Here is a 27,255-nt window from a genome sequence, read left to right on the forward strand (position 1 = left end):
ATGGTGTTGAATGCTGAGCTGCAGTGAGTGAGTAGCATTCTCACATAGGGTGTTCCTTTTGTCCAGGTGGGAAAGGGCATTGTGGAGTGCAATAGAGATTGCATCATCTGTGGATCTGTTGGGGAGGTATGCAAATTGGAGTGGGTCTAGGGTTTCTGGGATAATGTTGTTGATGTGAGCCATGACCAGTCTTTCACAGCACTTCATGGCTACAGACATGAGTGCTACAGGTCAGTAGTCATTTAGGCAGGTTACCTTAGTGTTCTTGGGCACAGGAACTATGGCACTACTAAGGCACTACTAAGACACTTGCTAGTTGGTCAGCGCATGCTCGCAGTACACGTCCTGGTAATCTGTCTGGCCCTGCGGCCTTGTGAACATTGACCTGTTTAAAGGTCTTACTCACATCGGCTGCGGAGAGTGTGATCACACAGTATTCCGGTACAGCTGGTGCTCTCATGCATGTTTCAGTGTTACTTGCCTCGAAGCGAGCATAGAAGTAGTTTAGCTTGTCTGGTAGGCTTGTGTCACTGGGCAGCTCTCGGCTGTGATTCCCTTTGTGTCTCCAATGGTTTGTAAGCCCTCCCACATCCGACAAGCATCGGAGCCGGTGTAGTATGATTCAATCTTAGTCCCGTATTGACGCTTTGCCTGTTTGATAGTGCGTCGGAAGGCATAGCGGGATTTCTTATAAGCCTCCGGGTTAGAGTCCCACTCCTTGAAAGCGGCAGCTTAGTGCGGATGTTGCCTGTAATCCATGGCTTCTGGTTGAGGCTTGTACATACGGTCACTGTGGGGACAATGTCATCGATGCACTTATTGATGAAGCCAATGACTGGTGTGGTGTACTCCTCAATGCCATCGGAGGAATCACGAAACATATCCCAGTCTGTGCCTGCAAAACAGTCCTGTAGCTTGGCAGGCAAAGGGTGGCTATTTGAAGAATCTCAAATATAAAATATATTTTGATTTGTTTAACACTTTCTTGGTTACTACATGATTCCATATATGTTATTTCATAGTTTGATGTCTTCACTATTATTCTACAATGTAGAAAATAGTAAAAATAAAGAAAAACCCTTGAATGAGTAGATGTTCTAAGATTTTTGACCGGTAGTGTACAGTAGGCACACGGTAAGGGTTTAAAAATGTACATTTCTACAATTATCGACTTTTAATGTAGTGGGAGATACTGTATAGTCCATGTGAAGTACGTTTTGGAGTTGAATTTTTCTTAGCTAGGTTTACACCTGTTGTATTCTGTGCACGTGACAAATAAACGTTGATTTGATTTGGTTCTGTTAATGTGACAGGAGCGATCTTGTTAATATATTGGTATAATAATCATACATGCAATCATTAAAGCTTCAATCTAATATCACTAATGGCCAATATGGTAATTGTGGACCATTAAATGTCTTAACCTTCACATAATGTCTCTTTAGTGAATTTATGACCAGGTTTTGTTTTATTGCTTTTCACACATTCTTCTCCAACTTTTGGTAATTTCTATAATTGCATTTGATTTTATGTGATGCATTAGTGAACGGAGCAAACATTCAACATCTATTAAAAGGAATAACATGTTTTTTTTATGTGCAGATAAGTGCTGTGTGGTTAGTAAAAGTTGGAACAGGTAAATAAGGTTTTTTCACCTCTGCAATGAAAACGACACATTCTGCTCTCCAAAACAATTACGAAGCTTAACTACTGTAACTAAATCTTGAGCAACAGCACCTGCATACGCTTTATTAGTTACATTTGAATATGCAGGAATGTATATTCATTTATTGATGTAAAAAAATTGGTACCAACTCACTAGTACATATCCCATTGTTCCACTTGCAGCACAGGAAAAGACCAGCCAGGTTTTCTTACGCTTGACAGATTCAATCTGCTCTGGGATGACTGAATAATTAAAAAATCTAACGTATGACCATCTGGCAGCTGTGAATGCTACACATCCAGACTAGTTCTTCAAATAGCTTTTGTGACCAAACTAGCCTAGTGACTGAGAAGCCTCGTTATCGATATTACAATATACAACTGTATTAGGAGGTTGATCATCTTCTAATGTACTAATTGATATTTGTGGCACTGCGTCCAAAGGTATGCTTTGGATGCATCTTTATCAAATACCGACTTCAGTGCCAAATTATCTAGGGCATTCTCAGTAGAGCTGATGATATGAGTTATCTGCTAATTGTCCTATTATGTAATGTCATGACAGTGGCAAGCATGAAGCCCCTGGAAAGTCTTTCAAATATTAAGTGGTACTATTGGTTTTATGGATATTTAAGGACTTCTCCTTGTCAATAGCACACACAATTTGCCCTGGTTATGAATTATTTACATTCTACATAGTTGAGGATTTTTATATAAAGGACCACATGTGTTTTTATGGTAGGCTAATTTGATTCACATTTGATCATGGAAGTTGCAGTAGCCTACTTCACAAGAAACTTATTGCACTAGCTCCGACCATCACTTTTCTTGTCTGAGCTGAGCTGCATGTCTTTTCCGCATCCACCTTTCTTCTCCAAGAAACACGCCCAAACTATCAACATCAGTCGTCCGTCAGAAGTCTGCTGCTACTGGTCGAGGTCTGTGGTGGGGGGCGATCCTATTGTATTTGGAACTCAAAAGCTTGAACGCGCATATTCCAACAGCACAGTATTTGTTCAAGGTCCCCTAAAACCAGAGAGAACAGGAGTGGACGTACTTTAATGCAGATCTAACATTTCCGCGGGACAGCTCTGAGATTCACCAACACCATTAATATCCCACTAATTTAGCAGATTTACACCTGTCTTCTTATCGCCAAGACTGGTGACAGTCTGGAACCATCGAGATGATTGTTTAGAATACTTTGAGAGCATATGAAAACAGCCGACCAGAACATTTTCTAGACGACTCGCTCCGGGACAACTCTTCCGGCAGTGTGTGTTGGTGCTTGAGACGGAGAAGCACCTGCTCTAGCCTGCGGGAAGTTGATTATGTGTAGGCGCTTTCTGACCTCTACTGCGTCAGTTTTTGTGCATTTCGCTGCTGAGAGGATAGCCGTGTCCCGAGGAGGATGCCGTACAGGTACAGTAACATTTTGTTGGTTCAAAACCTTTTTCTAGACGTGTCGTGCGTTTCACAATGTCGGTACAGCGCTGGGTCCTGACTAGGCTGTTTTCTACCGACTAATTCGTCACTAAGGCATTTAGACAGGTAACTAGAAGGAAGCATAGGCTGTATTGACTAATTTTAAGTTTTCATCCCAAAGTAACTTAGTTCATAGAAATAATAGGCCTTTGCATTTTCCTCCATAATTCCACCTGTCAGGACAGAGCTCAAATTGACCTTCTAGACACCATTATTTTTGCCCATGATTTAATAATATAATATGTATAAACAAACAAACAAAGGTTTTCTTTTTGTCGCCTTTCAGTTCACAGTTAAACTAACTTCTGTATTGGACACAAAGTATACTATATCTCCATCTAATAACCATGTAATAACCTCCAGAATTTCAAATATATTTCCACTAAATTCATTTGTAACACTTTATCACCTGCTTATAGTTGATGTATTATAAACATGCACAGCCTCTACAGTATGTGTTTATGCTGTTATTTGCTGTAAATTGCTTTATGAATTCTTATAGCATGTTTTAGTATATACCGTACTATGGGAGTGATAGAGATCACTAAATGCATTACACAGGCAGTTCATAAAAATTGTTGATGATAAAACAAAACATCATATAGAGATAGCTTTTGAGATACATTCACCTACAGATTGCTTTTTAGGATGTACTGTAATACACTATATGAAGAAAAGTATGTTGACACCCCTTAAAATGAGTGGATTTCAGCCACACCCATTGCTGACAGGTGTATAAAATCGAGCACACCGCCATGCGATCTCCATAGACAAACATTACCAGTAGAGTGGCCTAACTGAAGCGCACATTGACTTTCAACGTGGCACCGTCATAGGATACCACATTTCCAACAAGTCAGTTCGTCAAATTTCTGCCCTGCTAGAGCTGCCCCGGTGAACTGTAAATGCTGTCATTGTGAAGTGGAAACGTCTAGGAGCAACAACAGCTCAGCCGCGAAGTGGTAAGCTACACAAGCTCACAGAACGGGACCGTGCAGCGCGTAAAAATCACCTGTCTTCCGTTGCAACATTCACTACTGAGTTCCAAACTGACTCTGGAAGCAAAGTCAGCACAATGACTGTTTCGTCAGGAACTTCATGAAATGAGAGAGCCCTGACCTCAATCCCATCGAACGCCTTTGGGGTGAATTGGAATGCCAACTGCGAGCCAGGCCTAATCGCCCAACATCAGTGCCTGAACTCACTAATGCTCTTGTGGCTGAATGGAAGCATGTCCCCGCAGCAATGTTCCAACATCTAGTGGAAAGCCTTCCCAGAAGAGTGGATGGAGGCTGTCATAGCAGCAAAGGGGGGACCAAATCCATATTAATGCCCATGATTTTCGAGTGAGATGTTCGAAGAACAGGTGTCCACATACTTTTGGTCATGTACTGTATTTTCTTAGACCTGTTCTCAAAGTTTTCACTTTCATCCAGCAAATTAAAATCAATAGAACCTGATTACTCTGATGTGCAAATAGAGCTCCCATGTCAGACATTTTCAGATCTTAAACAGGTCTGGGCTTCTAGTGATTGGGTAGGTAGATTGAAGAGGGTCTTTGCTTTATAAACACAAGAGCTAGTGTATTTTAATGTATCATTCAAATCAAATCAAATCAAATTTATTTATATAGCCCTTCGTACATCAGCTGATATCTCAAAGTGCTGTACAGAAACCCAGCCTAAAACCCCAAACAGCAAGCAATGCAGGTGTAGAAGCACGGTGGCTAGGAAAAACTCCCTAGAAAGGCCAAAACCTAGGAAGAAACCTAGAGAGGAACCAGGCTATGTGGGGTGGCCAGTCCTCTTCTGGCTGTGCCGGGTGGAGATTATAACAGAACATGGCCAAGATGTTCAAATGTTCATAAATGACTAGCATGGTCGAATAATAATCAGGCAGAACAGTTGAAACTGGAGCAGCAGCACGGTCAGGTGGACTGGGGACAACAAGGAGTCATCATGTCAGGTAGTCCTGGGGCATGGTCCTAGGGCTCAGGTCAGTTGAAACTGGAGCAGCAGCACGGCCAGGTGGACTGGGGACAACAAGGAGTCATCATGTCAGGTAGTCCTGGGGCATGGTCCTAGGGCTCAGGTCCTCCGAGAGAGAGAAAGAAAGAGAGAAGGAGAGAATTAGAGAACGCACACTTAGATTCACACAGGACACCGAATAGGACAGGAGAAGTACTCCAGATATAACAAACTGACCCTAGCCCCCCCCCCCGACACAAACTACTGCAGCATAAATACTGGAGGCTGAGACAGGAGGGGTCAGGAGACACTGTGGCCCCATCCGAGGACACCCCCGGACAGGGCCAAACAGGAAGGATATAACCCCACCCACTTTGCCAAAGCACAGCTCCCACACTAGAGGGATATCTTCAGCCACCAACTTACCATCCTGAGACAAGGCTGAGTATAGCCCACAAAGACCTCCGCCACGGCACAACCCAAGGGGTTGACAGGATGTCCCAGACAGGATGACCACATCAGTGAATCAACCCACTCAGGTGACGCTCCCCCTCCAGGGACGGCATAAGAGAGCCCCAGTAAGCCAGTGACTCAGCCCCTGTAATAGGGTTAGAGGCAGATAATCCCAGTGGAAAGAGGGGAACCGGCCAGGCAGAGACAGCAAGGGCGGTTCGTTGCTCCAGAGCCTTTCCGTTCACCTTCCCACTCCTGGGCCAGACTACACTCAATCATATGACCCACTGAAGAGATGAGTCTTCAGTAAATACTTAAAGGTTGAGACCGAGTTTGCGTCTCTGACATGGGTAGGCAGACCGTTCCATAAAAATGGAGCTCTATAGGAGAAAGCCCTGCCTCCAGCTGTTTGCTTAGAAATTCTAGGGACAATTAGGAGGCCTGCGTCTTGTGACCGTAGCGTACGTGTAGGTATGTACGGCAGGACCAAATCAGAGAGATAGGTAGTAGCAAGCCCATGTAATGCTTTGTAGGTTAGCAGTAAAACCTTGTGTGTGTAATGTGTATGTATGTATGTGTGTTTGCATTGTGTTGGTTCACAGGTTTACTCTTGAGGTTTCTCTGTGTTCTCTTTTGAAGGATGGAGACCAAGGCATTATTTAGACAGGAAAGTGCTGGTTGTATTGCACCCTAAGTTTGCTATGTGCTATCCAGTCATATTGTTCCTGTGCCAATGAAATTCATGAGTTTTAAGTGATACCAGACCGACCAACACAATGCAAACACACATACATACATACACATTATACACACACACACACACACACACACACACACACACACACACACACACACACACACACACACACACACACACACACACACACACACACACACACACACACACACACACACGTTATTATCTATCCTGATGCCTAGTCACTTTGCCCTGCCTTCATGTACTGTAAATATGTACCTCAACTACCTCTTACTTCTGTACATCTGTTACCGGTACTCACTGTATATACTATAGCTCCTTTCTTGTGTTTTTTATTTTATTCCTCCTGCGTTAGTATTTTATTTTTTATCTTTAAACTCTGCATTGTTGGGAAGGGATCGTAAGCAAGCATTTCACAGTAAAGTGTACACAAGTTGTATTCTGCGCATGTGACAAATACAATTGGATTTTGAATTGATTTCGATTTGATATGTAACAATACAACCAAATAATGGATAACATCAACAGATTCTCTCTCTCTCTCTCTCTCTCTCTCTCTCTCGCTCTCTCTCTCTTTGTCTCACAGCCTCCACTCTCTTTCATTTCCTATGTGTAGGCTCTTTGTTCTGTGTTCGTTTTTATCTCTTTGTGTCTTCCGCTCATTTCTCTGTGGTGATTTAGTTTCATTACTGTCTACAGATGCTTTTTGCAGTGTAGATTGGCCTGTCATCATTATTCTGCATTTATAATAGGTATTTTGCAATTAGTTAAGTGTCCAACCTCATCTATAACAGTCTGTGTAAACAAAGACATAAACCACACAGACCAATACTGAATAATGTGCAATGGCAGAATGAACCACGTTAGTATCTACACATTGCAGTACCATGTTATTGGATGTTCAACATGGGTAAAAAGACAACGGCATAACTACCTTAAGCCACCTGCCTCTGTGTTCTCCAGCTCAGTCTTGAACATGGGTGCACCTCAGCCACGCTCATGGTCCTAAACAATATCATAGCCGCCATTGATAAAAGACAGTGCAGCCGCCTTCATCGGCCTGGCCAAGGCTTTTGACTCTGTCAATCACCACATTCTTATTGGCAGACTCAATAGGCTTGGCTTCTCAAATGACTGCCTCGCCTGGTTCACCAACTACTTCTCAGATAGAGTTCAGTGTGTCAAATCGGAGGACCCATTGTCCGGACCGGTGGCAGATTATATGGGGGTGCCACAGGGTTCAATTCTCGGGCCGCCTCTTTTCTCTGTATATATCAATGATGTCGCTCTTGTTGCTGGTGATTCTCTGATCCACCTCTACGCAGACGACACCATTCTGTATACTTCTGGCCCTTCTTTGGACACTGTGCTAACAAACCTCTAAACGAGCTTCAACGCCATACAACACTTTCTGTGGCCTCCAACTGCTTTTGAATGCTAGTAAAACTAAGTGCATGCTCTTCACCCGATCGCTGCCCGCACCCTCTCGCCCGACTAGCATCACTACTCCGGACGGTTCTGACTTAGAATATGTGGACAACAACAAATACCTAGGTGTCTGGTTAGACTGTAAACTCTCCTTCCAGACTCACATTAAGCATCTCTAATTCAAAATTAAATCTAGAATCTGCCTCCTATTTCACAACAAAGCCTCCTTCGCTAATACCGCCAAACATACCCTCATAAAACTGACTATCCTACCGATCCTTGACTTTGGCAATGTCATTTACAAAATAGCCCCCAACACTCTACTCAGCAAACTGAATGTAGTCTATCACAATGCCATCCGTTTTATCACCACAGCCCCATATACTACCCACTGCGATCTATATGCTCTCGTTGGCTGGCCCTCACTGCATATCCGTTGCCAAACCCACTGGCTCCAGGTCATCTATAAGTTTTTGCTAGGTAAAGCCCCACCTTATCTCAGCTCACTGGTCACCATAGCAACACCCACCCATAGCACACGATCCAGCAGGTATATTGCACTGGTCATCCCCAAAGCCAACACTTCCTTTGGCCGCCTTTCCTTCAAGTTCTCTGCTGCCAATGACCTGAACAAAATGCAAAAATCACTGAAGCTGGAGTCTTATATCTCCCTCTCTAACTTGAAGCATCAGCTGTCAGAGCAGCTTACCGATCGCTGTACCTATACACAGCCAATCTGTAAATAGCACACCCATCCCCATATTATTACTTACCCTCTTGCTCTTTTGCAACCCAGTATCTTTACTTGCACATCATCATCTGCACATCAATCACTCTAGTATTAATGCTCAATTGTAATTATTTTCGCCTCTAGGGCCTATTTATTGCCTTACCTCCCTACTCTTCTACATTTGCACACACTTTACATAGTTTTTTCTATTTAAAAAAAAAATGTGTTATTGATTGGACGTTTGTTCATGGGTAACTCTGTGTTGTGGTTTTTGTCGCACTGCTTTGCTTTATCTTGGCCAGGTCGCAGTTGTAAATGAGAACTTGTTCTCAACTAGCCTACCTGGTTAAATAAAGGTGAAATAAATCTAATTAAAATAAAACATGGGCACCAGTAGACTTCACTAGAGAGCTTGATATCCTTCTCCTTCTCAGCAGAAACTGTAAGCAAAGGATGGATCTCATGAAAGGAGTGTCTTTCCCCTCTCCACTCACCTTCCACCCCACATAGGCAACAGTACACCACAGGGATGAACTAAGGGCTGCTGAATTGTTGAAAGCCTAATTTGAGATAATAAATGCCATAATGGCAAACAGTGGGAGGCAGCCAGGGCACCATATTGTTGTATTGATCTTAATGATTCCCGCTGGGTAGGGCTGCAGCAGGGTTCCCAGGCAGGAAGCTGAAAGCTGAATACAGGCCAGTCTCTGTTGACCTTCTGGAGGTAAAAAATGAGGTGTCCTGCTACTGGCTGATGAAACAACAGGCCTGGCTGGAGAGCTTGCCAAGCACTGTAAAACTCCCAGGAAAGAAATATATATATATATATATATATATATATATATATATATATATATATATATATAGAGAGAGAGAGAGAGAGAGAGAGAGAGAGAGAGAGAGAGAGAGAGAGAGAGAGAGAGAGAGAGAGAGAGAGAGAGAGAGAGAGTAAGTAACATGTCACTCAGAGTTTACAGTGTACTTTATGGTGAATACATTTTCTCCATCTCTCAAAACCCAAGATAGTTATGTTACATTTTATTCACGTTTGGGTGCAGAAGCACTAATTTAATGTATTTAGTATACAAGATAAACCATTAAAAACATACACAGTAGAAGCATGCCCTTATGAAGCAGTGTCATCATTTCTGATCCATAATAATCCATTGTGTTTGCAGAACAACAACTGAGATGAATTGCTTGCTTGCAATGAATGCAATTAGAGAAAGAGAAGAGATGGGCAAAGGTGTTAAAACCTGCTGCATATCATGTAAAAAATGTGTCAGTCCTCTGTGCTGACACCCCTATCTAAGTCATCTATCTACCTGTGGCTGGTGAGTTATAGCTAAGGTGACTGTGATCATTATTCACAGACCGATCTGCTCTTCCCTTGCATTCTGTTCCTCTTGGGTCTGATCAAGTGTGCTCTGTTATACCTCCCAGTAATGATTTGTGGAGGTCTGGCTGTGTAACGTCTGAAGGACAGCGGTGCGTACTAGCACCTTCCAAAACAATATCACAATCCACATCCTTTGGGCATATGGGTTTCATTCTCAGGATTCATCTGAAGCAATTTAGACGCCCTTTGTCATGTACTGTCATGTTGTGTCTTGTTTCTGTCCTTTCCCTTCACCCTGTCTCCCTCTGCTGGTCGTTGTTAGGTTACCTTTTCTCCCCCTCTTTTCCCCAGCTGTGCCTTGTCTCCTCCTAACTACCTCGTCACCCCTTTTCCCACCTGTTCCCTTTTTCCCTCTGATTAGTCCTCTATATCTCTCTCTGTTTCTGCTCCTGTCTTTGTCGGATTCTTGTTTGTGTTGTTCATGCCTGAACCAGACTATCGTCATGTTTGCTGCAACCTTGTCCTGTCCTGTCGGAACCTGCCGGTCCATCTGAGCCTACGTTTTGTTTTGTTATTAAAGAAGCTCTGTTTACGTTAATTCGCTTTTGGGTCCTCATTCACGCACCGTAACAGAAGAATCCGACCAAGAATGGACCCAGCGACTTCGGATCCTCTCCACTCAGCCGTCGAGATCCAGGGAGCGATGCTAGGCAGACACAAGCAGGAATTGTCTGCTGCTCGGCATGCCGTTGAGACCCTGGCCACCCAAGTCTCCAACCTCACAGAACAGGTTCACCATCTCCGCCTCGATCCACCGGCCACTTCCAGGGCTTTCGAATCTCCGGAGCCCAGAATCAATAACCCGCCGTGTTACTCTGGGGAGCCCACTGAATGCCGCTCGTTCCTCACCCAGTGTGATATTGTGTTTTCTCTCCAGCCCAACACTTACTCCAGGAGCACTGCTCGTGTCGCCTACGTCATATCTCTCCTTACTGGACGGGCTCGTGAGTGGGGCACGGCAATCTGGGAGGCAAGGGCTGAGTGTACTAACCAGTATCAGGACTTTAAGGAGGAGATGATACGGGTTTTTGATCGATCTGTTTTTGGGGAGGAGGCTTCCAGGGCCCTGTCTTCCCTATGTCAGGGTAATCGATCCATAACAGACTACTCTATTGAGTTTCGCACTCTTGCTGCCTCCAGTGGCTGGAACGAGCCGGCTTTGCTCGCTCGTTTTCTGGAGGGTCTCCGCGCAGAGGTAAAGGATGAGATTCTCTCCCGGGAGGTTCCTTCCAGCGTGGATTCCTTGATTGAACTCGCTATTCGCATTGAGCGACGGGTTGATCTTCGTCACCGAGCTCGTGGAAAGGAGCTCGCGTTCTCCGTTGCCCCCCTCTCCGCATCACTACCATCTTCCTCTGCCGGCTCGGGTGCTGAGCCTATGCAGCTGGGAGGTATCCGCATCTCGACTAAGGAGAGGGAACGGAGAATCACCAACCGCCTCTGTCTCTATTGCGGTTCTGCTGGTCATTTTGTCACTTCATGTCCAGTAAAAGCCAGAGCTCATCAGTAAGCGGAGGGCTACTGGTGAGCGCTACTACTCCTGTCTCTCCTTCAAGATCCTGCACTACCTTGTCGGTCCATCTACGCTGGACCGGTTCGTCAGCTTCCTGCAGTGCCTTAATAGACTCTGGGGCGGAGGGCTGTTTTATGGACGAGACCTGGGCTCGGGAACATGACATTCCTCTCAGACAGTTAAGGGAGTCCACGGCCTTGTTCGCCCTGGATGGTAGTCCTCTCCCCAGGATTCAGCGTGAGACGCTACCTTTAACCCTCACTGTTTCTGGTAATCTTAGCGAAACCATTTCTTTTTTAATTTTTCGTTCACCTTTTACACCTGTTGTTTTGGGCCATCCCTGGCTAGTTTGTCATAATCCTTCCATTAATTGGTCTAGTAATTCTATCCTCTCCTGGAACGTCTCTTGTCATGTGAAATGTTTAATGTCTGCTATCCCTCCTGTTTCCTCTGTCTCTTCTTCACAGGAGGAGCCTGGTGATTTGACAGGGGTGCCGGAGGAATATCACGATCTGCGCACGGTGTTCAGTCGGTCCAGGGCCACCTCTCTTCCTCCACACCGGTCGTATGATTGTAGTATTGATCTCCTTCCGGGAACCACTCCCCCCCGGGGTAGACTATACTCTCTGTCGGCTCCCGAACGTAAGGCTTTCGAAGATTATTTGTCTGTAGCTCTTGCCGCCGGTACCATAGTCCCCTCCTCCTCTCCCGCCGGAGCGGGGTTTTTTTTTGTTAAGAAGAAGGACGGGTCCCTGCGCCCCTGCATAGATTATCGAGGGCTGAATGACATAACAGTGAAGAATCGTTATCCGCTTCCTCTTATGTCTTCAGCCTTCGAGATCCTGCAGGGAGCCAGGTTTTTCACTAAGTTGGACCTTCGTAACGCTTACCATCTCGTGCGCATCAGGGAGGGGGACGAGTGGAAGACGGCGTTTAACACTCCGTTAGGGCACTTTGAATACCGGGTTCTTCCTTTCGGCCTCGCTAACGCTCCAGCTGTCTTTCAGGCATTAGTCAATGATGTCCTGAGAGACATGCTGAACATCTTTGTTTTCGTTTACCTTGACGATATCCTGATTTTTTTCACCGTCACTCCAGATTCATGTTCAGCACGTTCGACGTGTCCTCCAGCGCCTTTTAGAGAATTGTCTTTTTGTGAAGGCTGAGAAGTGCTCTTTTCATGCCTCCTCCTTCACATTTCTCGGCTCTGTTATTTCCGCTGAAGGCATTAAGATGGATCCCGCTAAGGTCCAAGCTGTCATTGATTGGCCCGTCCCTAAGTCACGCGTCGAGTTGCAGCGCTTTCTCGGCTTCGCGAACTTCTATCGTCGTTTCATCCGTAATTTCGGTCAGGTGGCAGCCCCTCTCACAGCCCTTACTTCTGTCAAGACGTGCTTTAAGTGGTCCGTTTCCGCCCAGGGAGCTTTTGATCTCCTCAAGAATCGTTTTACATCCGCACCTATCCTTGTTACACCTGACGTCTCTAGACAGTTCATTGTCGAGGTTGACGCGTCAGAGGTGGGCGTGGGAGCCATTCTTTCTCAGCGCTCCTTCTCTGACGACAAGGTCCACCCTTGCGCGTATTTTTCTCATCGCCTGTCGCCGTCGGAACGTAACTATGATGTGGGAAACCGCGAACTGCTCGCCATCCGCTTAGCCCTAGGCGAATGGCGACAGTGGTTGGAGGGGGCGACCGTTCCTTTTGTCGTTTGGACTGACCATAGGAACCTTGAGTACATCCGTTCTGCCAAACGACTTAATGCGCGTCAGGCGCGCTGGGCGCTGTTTTTCGCTCGTTTCGAGTTCGTGATTTCTTATCGTCCGGGCTCTAAGAACACCAAGCCTGATGCTTTATCTCGTCTCTTCAGTTCTTCAGTAGCCTCCACTGACCCCGAGGGGATTCTCCCTGAGGGGCGTGTTGTCGGGTTGACTGTCTGGGGAATTGAGAGGCAGGTAAAGCAAGCACTCACTCAAACTCCGTCGCCGCGCGCTTGTCCCAGGAACCTTCTTTTCGTTCCCGTTCCTACTCGTCTGGCCGTTCTTCAGTGGGCTCACTCTGCCAAGTTAGCCGGCCACCCTGGCGTTCGGGGTACGCTTGCTTCCATTCGCCAGCGCTTTTGGTGGCCCACCCGGGAGCATGACACGCGTCGCTTCGTGGCTGCTTGTTCGGTCTGCGCGCAGACTAAGTCCGGTAACTCTCCTCCTGCCGGCCGTCTCAGGCCGCTTCCCATTCCCTCTCGACCGTGGTCTCACATCGCCTTAGATTTTGTCACCGGACTGCCTTCGTCAGCGGGGAAGACTGTTATTCTTACGGTTGTCGACAGGTTCTCTAAGGCGGCTCATTTTATTCCCCTTGCTAAGCTTCCTTCTGCTAAAGAGACGGCACAAATCATCATCGAGAATGTTTTCAGAATTCATGGCCTTCCGTCAGACGTCGTTTCGGACAGAGGTCCGCAATTCACGTCTCAATTTTGGAGGGAGTTTTGCCGTTTGATTGGGGCTTCCGTCAGTCTCTCTTCCGGCTTTCACCCCCAGTCTAACGGTCAAGCAGAACGGGCCAATCAGACTATTGGTCGCATCTTACGCAGTCTTTCTTTTCGCAACCCTGCGTCTTGGTCAGAACAGCTCCCCTGGGCAGAATACGCCCACAACTCGCTTCCTTCGTCTGCGACCGGGCTATCTCCTTTTCAGAGTAGCCTCGGGTACCAGCCTCCGCTGTTCTCATCTCAGTTCGCCGAGTCCAGCGTCCCCTCCGCTCAGGCTTTTGTCCAACGTTGCGAGCGCACCTGGAAGAGGGTCAGGTCTGCACTTTGCCGTTATAGGGCGCAGACTGTGAGGGCTGCTAATAAGCGTAGAACTAAGAGTCCTAGATATTGTCGCGGTCAGAGAGTTTGGCTCTCCACTCAGAACCTTCCCCTTAAGACCACTTCTCGCAAGTTGACCCCGCGGTTCATTGGTCCGTTCCGTATTTCTCAGGTCATTAATCCTGTCGCAGTTCGACTTCTTCTTCCGCGATACCTTCGTCGCGTCCACCCGGTCTTCCATGTCTCCTGTATCAAGCCCGTTCTTCGCGCCCCCGCTCGTCTCCCCCCCCCCCCCCCCCCCATCCTTGTCGAGGGCGCACCCATCTACAGGGTCCGTAGGATTTTGGACATGCGTCCTCGGGGCCGTGGTCATCAGTACCTAGTAGATTGGGAGGGGTACGGTCCTGAGGAGAGGAGTTGGGTTCCCTCTCGGGACGTGCTGGACCGTGCGCTGATCGATGATTTCCTCCGTTGCCGCCAGGTTTCCTCCTCGAGTGCGCCAGGAGGCGCTCGGTGAGTGGGGGGGTACTGTCATGTACTGTCATGTTGTGTCTTGTTTCTGTCCTTTCCCTTCACCCTGTCTCCCTCTGCTGGTCGTTGTTAGGTTACCTTTTCTCCCCCTCTTTTCCCCAGCTGTGCCTTGTCTCCTCCTAACTACCTCGTCACCCCTTTTCCCACCTGTTCCTTTTTTCCCTCTGATTAGTCCTCTATATCTCTCTCTGTTTCTGCTCCTGTCTTTGTCAGATTCTTGTTTGTGTTGTTCATGCCTGAACCAGACTATCGTCATGTTTGCTGCAACCTTGTCCTGTCCTGTCGGAACCTGCCGGTCCATCTGAGCCTACGTTTTGTTTTGTTATTAAAGAAGCTCTGTTTACGTTAATTCGCTTTTGGGTCCTCATTCACGCACCGTAACACCCTTCTCACGGGTTTACCATTGGAATCCTTACATTAGAGTTTGTGCTTCTGATTCTCCTTTTCTTTTTTCCAATTGAGCTTCTCTTTCAAACACACATTTTTATTTCACATATGATATAAGCATGGTTTAATTAGAAATACAAAAATGCATGCCATAGTATTGGTGATATGTTGAGTAGCTTTTGCTACAGGTTTTCGAATCAGTCGCAGGGTAGATCAGGAATTGTATCTTTTTTCGTTTGTGTTTGGATGAACAATGAAAGTGATAGCTCTCCCTCTGTGGTGCTTGTGGTTTTAAAGCCGTTGAATGAAAACGCAGGGAATTACCCCTATCATGGATCCATATTTACTACCAGTGCTCTGTACTGTGTGTAAATGACTTTGGAATGCATAAATAATGACGATGACTCCTTCTGTGAGTGATGCCTACGACCTCGTTCCCTCCCGTGTTCCTCATCGTCCCTGTTGCAAGCTCTCGCTGTTCATTACTTACCCCACCCAGTCTCTGTTGTAGGCTAAGCCATGATAGCGCACCTGTAGCAGGGCTTCCATTAGGAATAGTGAGTGACCTGAGTGGAGGAATGTGTGCACTGTTATGCACTGTATGTTCAGTCCCATGGAAGACCCAATGCAGAAAGCTGCAGAGAGAAGGTCAACATTCCTAATAACAGGCATAATCTCCTCTATGCATGTCAGTCATCCCTTGTGTGTCTCTGTCCAGCTCTTTCCACAGCTTTCAATCATATGACACAAGTGATTGACTGTTGACTGACCATATTGGCCACTGGCTGAATACAAACACAAGATCAGATCATTCAAGATCGTTCAAATGTTATACATAAAGTGTCTCTTATAAGATGTAGTTTTAAATGAATGTTTAATTCTGGCATAAATCTGGCAACACAAAAAAAGATTCTGGGGAAGATATTACAATCTCCCCTTCCCCCTTCAAAGCTTCATAAAGTCTCACGCTTGTGAATCAATTGATAAACATCAAGTTTTATCTGATCTGCCTTCCTCTCCGGCTGTGTCCAGGGTATCATTCTCCAGCCTGACCTCTCTGTTGACAAAAATGATGAGAGCAATATTTGTTTGTTGTCTGACTGCAGAGCACTCACTCATCACTTCACAGACAGACAGAGGTTGTGGTGTTTTTTTCCCTTCTCCTCTGTGGCGTGTCGAGTTGCGTCAGGGTTCAGCGTTTTCTTGTTTTCTTTTGCATTAGTGCGTCGCTGCTGAAGTCTTGACCGTAAACAATATACACGGTTGAAGCTTGGTTGACTAATGGTATACATAACTAAATAAGAGTCAGGTTCATCAATTTCACAGAAATCACCTTCCTGGCCCCCATGTCTGCCAAGAATGAGGGGGAAAAGGACAGAGAGAGAGAGAAGGGACCTAATTTCTCTTCTTCAATTCACTCTGCTGAGAACAAGATATGAGAACTAATATATTCTGTAATGTTACCTTACAAGTGGCATCACAAACAATACCACCAAGTCATATGTCTGGTTTAGTGTTTACTACAGTATATAGACTTGAGATTATTTTTGGTGATTTATGCTAGTGAAACAACATCCCATTCTTGGCGAAGATGATTTGATATTTTTTAGGACGTCTAGACAAGTCTGTCAGTTTTTTTTATGTAGTGATAGAGTACTCTCCTAACTTGGGCCACATAGGAGCACAGAGTTACGGGGATACAGATTTGATCTGTCTGACAGTAGAATACAACACAAAGTGATAGAGAAGCGTGATTCATTTTGAGCTGCTATTCACCGCTATCAATTACACGTTTTATAGGGAGGTGCTCTCAGAGTTGCCATGGCAACCCCATGTCTTTGGGAGAGCTATGCATCCCCTGTAGGGCTTGTGGATGGAGTGCTACAAGTTTTACTGCCCTGTATCATTTTAAAGATTCAAAGTCTTCAGCGTCCAGGGACAGAAACAATAAGCATGAATACTTAGCAGTGTTGGCAGAGCGAGCATAGTGTGTACCGTGGACCCAGTTTCTCCACTGGGTTCTTTCGGCTTAGCTAGGATTGCTGAGGCTATTTCTTGCAAAAAGATTGGCTTTGACAATTTTGTACCGAGGCAAGAGTCTTTCAGAGGCAGTCATACAGCGGCATCGGTTCCAAGCCCCGGAGTATTTTGAGTTTAATATTTCCACTTTTCAACAGGAAATTGCCTGCGATAGGACAGTTAGACAAGCCTCTTAGATGGATCCAGGCAAATGAAAATGGATGGGTTGACAACTTGATTCAAGTCAAATAGTATTGAGATACAAATTCTGTACACAGTCTCCTCTGATTTAACCCTCAACCCTGAGTTTGCATCCACAGACTGAAACATCTAGGAATCTGCCATCTTGGACATACTGCTACTGGCGGCCAGGAGAGGTGAACCTGAAACATACAGAGATGAATGGAGAGACAGGGACATGGAGTCTGCAGTGCTTGATGTCAGTCAGATCTGGCTGAGCCACTGGAGAGTGATGCTGATGAGGAGTAATCTAACCGGCCCTCGGACAGAGAAAAATCTCTCTCTCTCTCTCTCTCTCTAGTCTACCCACTCTGAGTTATGGGCGGCATTTATCTGATGGAGTGCTTAGTTGCTGTTTGAGCCTTGTTTTCAAGTCCTTTTTTCACTTACGTTGTATCGATCTCTGTTGCCAGAGTGTTAATGATGAGTCATACTAATAAATGGGATGACCCACACCGTATTCAATTACCTCCCTTTCTTATAGAGATGGCCCCTTGTAATTGAGGTCTAAGCAGATGCACTTAGAAAAGAAGAACAGCAGGCAAAACACAATTACCCAGATAGCCTTCACACTGATACCAGTAGAGAAGAAATATGGAGCAGAGCAGATCTAAGGTTGTGTAAGTTTATAGTTGTCATTTTTTATTGGTTTTTCTCACTAAAAGAGATGAATGATTCGGTGAAACTAGTGAAATAAAATACTGGTGTGAAACTGACAGGATAATAATTTATTGGAATTAATAGGGGAGCACATGCTTTTTTAATTCTTACGGTGTGGTATTTTCCCCAAGTTGACTGTACTGTAGGTTGTGTTGGGAATGTGCAGTCACAGTTGTAGATGTAATGCCGAGGGCCTCCGGTCAGGCTAAGGGTTTATATACATGAATAATTGAATGTAACGAGGTTGTGTAGGACAGAACTGTGTAACCACAAGGCAAAGTGCTTCTGTTCAGCCCGTCATCACTCGAGACATCTTTTGACTTCATGTAGGCCACATGGAATGTAAAGAGTCTTAAAGTTCTATGTTGAATTCTACTGACTTGCTGTATATTTTTAGAGAGGAGGAGGAAGAGGAGGAAGAGGAAAAGGGCTATGGGATATTCTTGTCAGTGCTGGCCACCCTGTCTGGGTGTGTTATAAGCAGTGGAACTGGGGGGGGGAGCTGGAGGCTGCGTAACTTTCATCTAATAGCAAGCTGACTAATTCAAGAGAACCAACCAAGAAAGGTTTTAGGTAGAAATGGTCTGGATGTCTCCTGGGCACGTCTGACTTCTCACAGGAAACCAGTTAGAACACCCTGCTGCCCATTTAAACTATGTTCTGGGAAAGAAGTTGACCCAGGACTGCTTTGATTCATGTGAACATCTTTTCCTAATGCATAAGAACGTTGATCACTTAAACCATGACAAAACCTTCATGTTTGATCTCCAGTGCTTATGTGGATCAACGATTACATTTGATTGATTTGTGTTTTGCTTGCAGGCAGCATAACAAACACGAGGATCAAGTTTACATGGTTTCAGAATATCAGTCTACCAGCTCCTCTAAAATGGATTCATTTCATAGCCAGTTTACTCCCTGAATCTCTGAGAGGGCAGACTCCTCTCCTCATAACTTTATTATATTCTCAGGACAGTCTTGTGTCTGATTGCGTATTCAGGTCACCCTGTTGCAGCCCGAGGGGCGTTAAAAAGAGACATGTCAGAGGCCATAAAGGCTGTGAAACTGGAAAGTTTCTGCTGTCAAAACAGCAAAATCCCATTAATATTCAATTGGTCTCACATAGCAGAGCTAGGAGGCTACAGCATTCCTTTAGTCATCAATTAGCCCACGGAGTAGGGCACATAGGCTGAGTGACACCCAGTGCTCGCCCACGTCAAAGCCCTAAAATAGTCAGTCAGAACACCAGCATTGTCCTTTAGTTTGACGGCCCTGACTCCAGTGCTGCCCTACCACCAATAATAATTAGAGAACAATAAGAGAATGATGCTGTTGAGGACACTGTTTTGAATAGACAATGCAATCTGTTACGTGCATTTGAATAAGATATTCAACATTAGGTTAATGCAATAGACTGCAGGCCCTTTCTTAAGGCCGACAGGTGAAGGAAGAGCTGCTAGATCATCTTAACTCCAACTCTTACTGGCATCTGATTAACTATGTTAGAACAACTATGTTCTAACTATGTTATGGAGCATAATGGTTTAACATAGACTAACCAGGTATCCTAGATTTTAGTGACGTGTTTGTAGAAGGTAGTGGGTCGTTCCACCAATTCAGTGCCTTTTGTTTAAGAACGAAAAATAACCGATCCTCAGCACTAATTACTTGGTCCTTCTGTGAACTGTCATTATCCTCCCCCCTCATGAGGAACAGAAATGAGAAAATATCTTAAAGATATGTGGGTTTTTGGTAATGGACTTACAAGGCAAAAGTTACTGCTTCTTACAGAAGGTAAATAATTGATCCAAAACTAAATATGTGTTGATATTAGTTGTCAGTGGTTTTTACGTCAACATTATTGTGTGTTGATGTACACTGAGTGTACAAAACATTAAGAATCCCTTCCACAAGGTGAAGAAAGCTTTCCACAGGGATGCTGGCCTATGTTGACTCCAATGCTTCTCACAGTTGTGTTGAGTAGACTGGATGTCCTTTGGGTGGTGGACCATACACACGGGAAACTGTTGAGCGTGAAAAACTCAGCAGCGTTGCAGTTCTTGACATAAACCGGTGCGCCTGGCACCTACTACCATACCCCATTCAAAGGCACTTCAATATTTTGTGTTGCCCATTCAAAATGGCACACATACGCAATACATGTCTCAATTGTCTCAAGGCTTAAAAATCCTTCTTTAACCTGTCTCCTCCCCTTCATCTACACTGATTGAAGTGGATTTAACAGGTGACATCAATAAGGGATCATAGCGTTCACCTGCATTCCCCTGGTTTGTCTATGCCATGGAAACAGCAGATGTTCCTAATGTTTTGCACACTTAGTGTATTTCTGATACCTTTTAAGGCTTTTTCTGGTAGATGTTTTCTAAGATCCCTTTTCTATCTGTTTATCCAGAAACCAAAGCCTTTACTTATGCCTAATTTGTAAGATGGAAAATGGTTGAAAATGTATATACTGTATGCCTTAATTTCCCCAAAATATGGACTCTTACTGTAACTTTCATTTGACACCCAATTTGATATGCTCCTATGAACTTCCCATGTTGGTGCTCAAGGGTCCTTTTTGATGGAAATGCCTTGCTACAGCAAACAATATTACTATCATAAGATCATTACCCTCAAGCAGAACTATCAGGGACCTCGACTTAAAGTACTCTGACACTGTTGGCTTTTTGAAATATTAAAATCATCCTGAAAGCAAAAACTGTCACTTTTGCTTAGAAACTCATGTTCTCACTCGGCCAAACGTAAAGTTTTGTGTCTGAGCCCTCTCCAGGCCTGAGAGTGCAGTGCCCTTGCCCTTGCCAGTTAAATAAAGGTTAAATAAAAAATTTAAATTAAAACAAGACTCACCTAATGCGTTTCAATGTCAGATCCCACAATTACAAATACTCCCCTTCCCTCTACTTTTTGGTGCATGTGCTCAAGTATTAATGTGCAGGGTTGTTTCATGGCTAGCTTTATTTTTTGTATTTTTTTTGTTGTGTCTCCTAATAAAGTGGAAATAACCACACTCAAATGCAGTATTCAATTTGGTAATATTAGTGTGTAACATTTGCTGAAACTGTTCCAGTGCACCTCTTGCACTCCTCTGCTCTCTCAGATGCACACACAATCCATCATTACATTTTTTGTCACGGATAGAATGAGGTTCAAGTGGAGCTTGGCACAAGTCAAGGTACAGTACATCCTCCGGGATGTAACCTACAGGTTTTTATCCTCTCAGAGCTGCAGCCTTGCCTGCTGCATAACCTGCTTCTTAAGCTTACTGAAAATAATTCAGTTTTTAGTCATTTTTGTTTCGACATCTCTGTGCTCACACATTGTAAGCATGTTCCATGGTTGTATCCAGTCTCTCTCTCTCTCTCTCTCTCTCTCTCAAATGGCGTTTTCCTGAGCTGTGTAATATCCCAGAGGTCTCAATTGTAAGTGTTGATGGTCTTTTAGTCTTCAAAGCGGTTCTGTTGACTTTCTGTTTCTCTGTTTACTCCACAACACTGCATCAGCCATCCAGTTTGGCCCTTTCCGCTGCAGACAACATCACGTTTGCTGGGTTGTCTTTTAAATTTGCTGTACTAATTATATTATATGCAGAAATCTGACCTAATGCTAATGTACCAAAACACTGTAACCAACACAACAATGTAACTACAGTAGAAGAAAGGTACACTGTTCAAGCTTTAGGTTCATTCAATTGCTTCACTACTTACCCTAGACTCTGCTACTTACACATGCAGTGTTGAGTTCATATGAACACAATACATGCATGAACTGGGATGTATTATTCATTCTTCCATGTTTCTCTCTGCGTTTTGGATGATGTGGTAGGTGGTGGGGGGTAAAAGCTGAGGCAGCAGACAAAAAGGCCTTGAGAATAACAGTTTGCGTTGAGCACCGGAGCTGATGACCTCAGGGTCAACAAATGCATTTGCAGGTCATAGGTGCTCTCCATCTCCGACAGCCACTTCCATTAAGCAGCGGACAGCTGAGCGTCTTCCAAGATTAGGTGCAGCCTCTGCATCGCAAGGTGCAATGGAGATGAGGAGGATGTAGGGTGGGAGTAAGGGAGGGGGGTATGGACACGGACCGGGGGGAGATGGACTGGGGGTTGCAGCGAGCGAGGTCATCCATTCTGGAGCTCTAGCTACTGTCTAGGTCAGTAGATGTACATATATACACTACCGGTCAAAAGTTTTAGAACACCTACTCATTCATGGATTTTTCTTTATTTTTACTATTTTCCTACATTGTAGAATAATAGTGAAGACATCAAAACTATGAAATAACATATATGGAATCATGTAGTAACCAAAAAAAGTGTTAAACAAATCAAAATGTTTTCTATTTGAGATTCTTCGATTAGCCACCCTTTGCCTTGATGACAGCTTTGCACACACTTCTACAGTATAGAAAATAGTAAAAATAAGAGTGAGTAGATTTGATTTAGTGGTTCTCTCTAAATCAATACGCATGACTAATCCAGCTCCAGAACCAGCTGTTGAGCCAGCTGGCTAATCTTTTGAATACGGTGTAGTTAAAAAAAAACCCAGCAATAACAGATAACATTAGCTAGGTAGCTAGATAATGTCAGCATGCTAGCTAGCTACACTGACAGCTGTCAGTGCCTTATTTGTTGATGTTTATCAACTCCACGTGGAAATTCCCCAAACCCAATTTGTGAATATGTATCAGTAGCCTTCATCATTCTTTAGAGGTGAAACCTAAACATGCATTTTCTCTATAGGACAGGAAATTGCATCTAAATAGTGGTGGCAACTTCCTCTGGGGTGTTCCTTTAAATACTATTGAATACATATATTTACATTCAAGTGTTAGACATCGACAGCTAATGTGTTGGAACCATTACCAATGCAACCAGTGGCATAGACAGACCACAGAACTATAATGCGATGATATTTCTATGGGACAGACCTCCCTCCTAGATTGTGTAGGGCAGGCTACAGTATCCTCAGCCCCAGGGCTTCGTAGTACAGGATCTATAGATGAGAGCAGAGCAGGGCTGAGTGAAGGAGTCTGCAGGGTTGCTGTCTATGGTGCTGATTCAGCCCAAGGAGCAGGGAAAGCTATCACTCAGACTCAACTATGAACACTTTTACTAGAGTGAAGATACATATTTGCTTTTGGTCTGAATAATTCCATGACTGCGAGTCTGCGAGTGAATAGATCTGTGTCTCAATTATCCCTCATGCTTGTCATTTGACAGATATTAGGTGTATTTATTCAATTCAAATATGTCCCTGAGCAGTTCCCAAGTAGTGCATAAGCAGTGCTACTCATTTGTGCAAATAGATAGATTTATTTCCAAGGTATGCCGTTGTTCTTATCAGTCAAACGCTGCATCGTAGTATTGGTTCAGCAGAATTAAATCCAATAGACGTGGCTCTGTGTCTAAATGGATTTGCTGCTCTGTGATTTGTGGGATCGGTAGTGTCCTTTTAACACCATTTCACGGAACAAGAGATTATTGATAACAAGCCATGAATATAATGGCCGGCTGTTGCGTGCGTGGTCAGTGAGGACGGAAGTGTCATACGTTGGGGAAGATTGATGCAGGCCACCCTGTGTGGGGTCAAACACATTTCCAGAGCTGTGGCTAGGAAGACATGGCCAAGGCAAAACTCTACATCTACATACTATATGTGTAATATATCCTGTCAAACAGTTCTGCACTATGAGCCCAAGGCAAGGGGAAAAAGTTGTAAATAAACCCATTGCGATGCGATATGCATTATACAGCTCTGTCTAGACATGATAAAGCCATGAAAAGTTTAGACATGATATTATTGTACAGTATCTGCAACTCAAAGAAAATAGATGACTATCAACAGTCGGGTTATGAGGCAGAGTTTATATGAGCTCTAATCATTGGAATGCATGTTTATACCCGCTGTAAATAAACCATGGTAACAGTGGCCATGGTTAGATGAGCCTCCGTAAAAACCGCAGAATCCTATTAAAAAATATATTAAAGTGGCCATGTTTTATGAAGTCAAATCCACTCAATATTATTTCCAAGGTTCATAGCTTAGCATTGGGACTTGGGAGGGAGCAACTGACAGGATCTTATTACACAGGATGTATCAATGGACAATAACAATCCATAGATCTCAGGGCCCTCCACATTGAAGTCAATGTCTCTTGTATTCCATTTTACCGGAAAAAGTATTCATTTTGATGTCATCGGTTCCTATCAACAACCTCTCATGTGATAGCTGAAGAGTTATGTCTCTCTGTTGAGCATTGACAGGTCACTGTGGTGCTGTGCCTCAGAGAAACTATGTTCACATCCAGCCATCACAATAACAACTGAAATAGAGCCGTCCGCACTTCTACACTTCTAACCCACCTGAGCTTTCATTTTCTGCTGGGTTTCTTAACTAGTGATGCATCACAGCACACAGCATGCACAGAAAGGGCTGCTTCGTGGGAATAGCTGTTGCCTTGGCTGTTACATGACTTTTGGCTGAGTGTGTGATTTAATTTACTCTGTGGCCCCAGCTGATGCACTCTTCATTATTTGTCAACACAGCAGAGCATGACTTATTAATGATTTCTTCATGGTTTATTAATCTCACAGTCAAGAAACTTCACTGGGGACCTCTTTGGGGTAAAATTCCCTTTCTCTCCTCCCCCTGACAAAACAATTTCATGCTGAAAGAAGTTTAAAAAAAACCAGTTGTTTTTGCTTTACTCACAACACCTGAGTCACTGTACTCAACACGGTGTAAGGAAAACGATACTCCTGGGAACTTGATCATCACACGGGACTGGATTACTGCTTGTGTGCACTTTGCCTTGCGGTCATCTTGGAGCAGATTGTCCATGTTATTGCAGAGCTGTGTGTGCGGTATCAATCAGGCTTGCTTACCCTTAACCATTCATCCTTCGGCCTGTAGATGCCATTTAGAGGCCCTCCTGGTCAATGATTTCAGCCATCTACAATTATCACCGCCTCAACAGTGAGTGGCGGCCATGCCAAATGGAGCCACCTCAGGTCAGGAAGCACTGCCATCAAGAAGGCTCTGCTTATTTTATGCATGGCTCCTTTCCTCTACCCTGTCTGCATTATGGATGTGACTTGCTCTTGGAGCACATGGCAGCCTTGGAGTGAGACTAGAAATTTACTTTAGAGGGGGTTCTCTCTACCCTCTACAGTCTACACCGAGCACTGAGGTCTGAGAGACAAATGTTATTTTCCTGATTCTGTTTACTAGGTGGGCTCGGAGCCAGCGAAGCCAAGTTTACCACTGTGCTTGTTACTTTGCCTGTATCTATGTCTAGACCAACTCCAACTGTGTGATGTTCATGCAAAAAAAAGCAGAATCATTTTAGAGTTGGCAGGAAGAAATGTTCAGAATGACTCATTGTAAAACTAGATATTAAATCAGTGATCAAATAGTTCTCTGAGCAATTGTGTTAGTATAAAATAAAATAATTTCCCCAATTTCTTTTGCATACAATATAGATCAGTATGTGTGTTATTTATTTTCTACATCATTTTTTGCTCATCTTTATCAAGGGTGCCAATCATTTTGGACATATATGTGTGGAATTGTCATGGGTCTAGTTATACAATGACAACCCAGAGACTCTTCTGGTGTTTTTGCGCTTAGAGACAAATAAGATAACACATCAGTTGGGAATGACTTCATGTTGCTACATCTCAGCTCAAGTGATCAAAGTGGAGAGAAAACAAGCTAATTGGATCTCCTCAGGGAAATCAGGCAGGAAGACAGATCTTGCTTGAAATGTAGTTCAAAACACTGAAAAGACAGTCTAAATATATACAGTACAGTGCAATAGTATTTATGTCATATCAAATCATGTACACAGAGATTAGCATATGTTAAAACAGGCACAGCGAAATGCTTGTGTTTCTAGCACCAGCAGTGCAGTAAATGTCTAACAGTAAAAATACTAACACACAACTAATTTCAAAAGATGAAAAAAAAAGAAAAAGAACGACGAATGTCGGAGTCCGGAATATAAATATGTGGTGTGTATAGACAGTATGGACAGTATATAAGTAGGAAAATGTATGTATAACAGTAGATAGATAGGATGAGCTATGTCCCGAAGACAGTATGTACAGTTGAAGTCGGAAGTTCACATACACTTAGGTTGGAGTCATTAAAACTTGTTTTTCAACCACTCCACAAATTTCTTGTTAACAAACTATAGTTTTGGCAAGTTGGTTAGGACATCTACTTTGTGTAGGACACAAGTCATTTTCCCAACAATTGTTTACAGACAGATTATTTCACGTATAATTCACTGTATCACAATTCCAGTGGGTCAGAAGTTTACATGCACTAAGTTGACTGTGCCTTTAAACAGCTTAGAAAAATCCAGAAAACAATGTCATGGCATTAGGAGCTTCTGATAGGCTAATTGACATAATTTGAGTCAATTGGAGGTGTACATGTGGATGTATTTCAAGGCCTACCTTCAAACTCAGTGCCTCTTTGCTTGACATCATGGGAAAATCAAAAGAAATCAGCCAAGACCTCAGTAAAATAAATATAGACCTCCACAAGTCTGGTTCATCCTTGGGAGCAATTTCCAAACGTCTGAAGGTACCACGTTCATCTGTACAAACAATAGTACTCAATTATAAACACCATGGGACCACGCAGCCGTCATACCGCTCAGGAAGGAGACATGTTCTATCTCCTAGAGATGAACGTACTTTGGTGCGAAAAGTGCAAATCAATCCCAGAACAACAGCGAAGGACCTTGTGAAGGTGCTGGAGGAAACAGATACAAAAGTATCTATGACGTCAGTAAAATGAGTCCCATATCGACATAACGGCGGCAGGGTAGCCTAGTGGTTAGAGCGTTGGACTAGTAACCGGAAGGTTGTGAGTTCAAACCCCCGAGCTGACAAGGTACAAATCTGTCGTTCTGCCCCTGAACAGGCAGTTAACCCACTGTTCCCAGGCCGTCATTGAAAATAAGAATTTGTTCTTAACTGACTTGCCTGGTTAAATAAAGGTAAAATAAAAATAAAAAAAAAAAAATAACCTGAAAGGCCGCTCAGCAAGGAAGAAGCCACTGCTCCAAAACCGCCGTATAAAAGCCAGACTACGGTTTGCAACTGCACATGGGGACAAAGATCATACTTTTTGAAGAAATGTCATCTGGTCTGAAAATTAGAACTGTTTGGCCATAATGACCATTGTTATGTTTGTAGGAAAAATGGGGAGGCTTGCAAGCT

The 27,255-nt window shown here is 44.1% G+C and overlaps 1 protein-coding gene across 1 annotated transcript in view; it reads left to right on the forward strand.

Annotated features, from left to right (window-relative positions):
• Positions 1–2,573: 2,573 nt before the first annotated feature.
• LOC110529519 (heparan sulfate glucosamine 3-O-sulfotransferase 5) overlaps positions 2,574–27,255 on the forward strand; it is a 96,578-nt gene continuing 71,896 nt past the window's right edge. Inside the window, exon 1 of the mRNA XM_021611763.2 lies at positions 2,574–3,087. The gene's annotated coding sequence lies outside the window, so the exon portion shown is untranslated. The remainder of the gene's footprint in view (positions 3,088–27,255) is intronic.

The sequence above is a fragment of the Oncorhynchus mykiss genome, chromosome 8 (assembly GCF_013265735.2).
Source record: "Oncorhynchus mykiss isolate Arlee chromosome 8, USDA_OmykA_1.1, whole genome shotgun sequence".
Classification (NCBI taxonomy): domain Eukaryota; kingdom Metazoa; phylum Chordata; class Actinopteri; order Salmoniformes; family Salmonidae; genus Oncorhynchus; species Oncorhynchus mykiss.